The sequence below is a fragment of the Ictidomys tridecemlineatus genome, unplaced genomic scaffold, assembly GCF_052094955.1.
Source record: "Ictidomys tridecemlineatus isolate mIctTri1 unplaced genomic scaffold, mIctTri1.hap1 Scaffold_3716, whole genome shotgun sequence".
In the NCBI taxonomy this organism is placed as follows: domain Eukaryota; kingdom Metazoa; phylum Chordata; class Mammalia; order Rodentia; family Sciuridae; genus Ictidomys; species Ictidomys tridecemlineatus.
In genome coordinates, this window is record NW_027522480.1 from 44,577 (window position 1) to 46,565 (window position 1,989).

Sequence of the window (1,989 nt, forward strand, 5' to 3'; positions counted from 1 at the left end):
ATATCATCATGAGGCATGGGAAAATTGAACAACAACTCTAAGACATGATTAGTACATTCATTGGCGGGAACAGTCTGGGCAGGGGTGATTGGTCACTTCTAAGCGGGGTACACATTCAAACTGATTGGTTTTGGGGCCTGGATGCCCACGTGCCGAGCTACTTAGAGCCCTTAGCTATTAAACAACCAGGGAATCAGTGGAAATATTTACTGGGCAGTTCAGGTATTGTCCTAACAGCTACAGGGATTACAGGTTCCGGGGGTAGCAGAGGAATTTTAACAATACCTAGTCTTTTACTTTTTAGCCCAGGCCTTGCAATTTAGAAACTTTACAATGCCTGATCTTTTACACTTTAACTCAAGCTTTGCAGCTTAGAATTAGCTTAGAAATTTTCCCTTTACACACTCACTCCAGATATATGTGTGTTTTTTTTTTTTTAATGTGGTGCTGAGAATCGAACTTGGGTCCCGCACATGCCAGGTGAGCGCTCTACTGCTGAGCCACAATCCCAGCCCATAAAGAAATACTGTATATATATATATATATATATATATATATATATATATATATATATATATATATATAGTTTCTTTCCTTCAACAGCCTAAATTAATCTAATTATAGAAAGTCAGAAATTTATACTTTAAGCAGTTGATAAACAAGGCAGAAGAAATGATTGAGTGCAGACAATTTACCACACTCACTTAATGGCTTAAAACACATGAAGGTATTCTCTTAAAGCTCAGGAGGTAAGGGCTGGGGTTGTGACTCAATGGTAGAGCGCTCACCTAGCATGTGCAAGGCCCTGGGTTTGATCCTTAGCACCACATAAAAATAAATAAATAAAATAAAAAGGTGTTGTGTCCAACTACAACTAAAAAGTAAATATTAAAAAAAAAAAGATCAGGAGGTAGACCCGTGAGCTGTCAGGACTGGTCAATATGCTGCCTGCAACCCCAGTTCCCCCTGTCCCTCCCAGAATGCCCAGACTAAGACCAAGTTGGTCTGAAAGCCACTAGGAAAAGCTCATCCAAGACCCTGCCTAGCTCCTAGGCACCCTGTCAAACATGATTTGCGTGAAGACAAAGGCCTTCTCTCCCTGGCTGGCAAGAGGAAGTGCAGAGGGAACTTGCCCAAGGGGTCTGTGAAGATCCTCTGGGACTGGCTGTACTTGTACTGGTACAAGCCCTGCCCTTCAATTCAGAAGTTGAGCCTTTCTGGAAGGACCAACCTCTCAGTGCCGCACACATGTAATTGGTTCATCAACCTCTGGTAGTGGCTTCCCCAGACTCGCTTTGGCAGGATGGCAAAGACCCTAATCAGTTTACCATCTCCTATCACAGTGCTAGGCCCTGGGAAGTGGCCCTGCCAGGTGGTACAGCCTCTCGGTGCTGACTGTATCTATACCAGGCCCCATCAATGTGCTCTTTGTGTGCTCCATGCTGCTCCACACAGGCGAGTGGGGAAAGCCAGCAGCCCTCTTCCCACAAGGAGAGTCCCTCCCCTACTGACCTCTGGTAGTACATTGCCCTTCTGACCAGGGCTGAGACTGGGAACCCCGCAGATGGACTCATCAACACACCACAGTTAATAAACTAGGCAAAAGAAATGATTGAATGCAGACAATACCCTCACAGGTAGGAATTAGAGTCAATTGAAAGAACTAGGCCTTCATCAGGAGCAGCAGGACCTGGCACCCTAGATCCTACACTTTCCTATCACTTTAGGTTTTGAGAACTCCAAGAAAGCATCAGCCAACAAGGGTGCTCAAGGCTCAAGCCAGCTGTTCTGGGTTCCTGGTTCACTTCCCTTCCATACAGAGGGTCTTCATAGATCACTGCCAAGCATCAGGACCATCTTCTCTGTCCAGAGGTCTTTAGCAGGAAGGTGTCAGCTGGCATCACTGCATTGTGACAGGGACTTCTCTGCTGACTCTGCCAAGTTTCCAGGCCTCCTCAGTGAGGAGACAAAAGATCCATAGAAAGGAAA

At 45.4% G+C, this 1,989-nt stretch overlaps 1 pseudogene; it reads left to right on the top strand.

The window, feature by feature from the left end:
• The first annotated feature begins 1,046 nt into the window (after nucleotides 1-1,046).
• On the top strand, nucleotides 1,047-1,599 carry LOC144373372 (homeobox protein TGIF2 pseudogene; annotated as a pseudogene).
• Nucleotides 1,600-1,989: the final 390 nt, after the last annotated feature.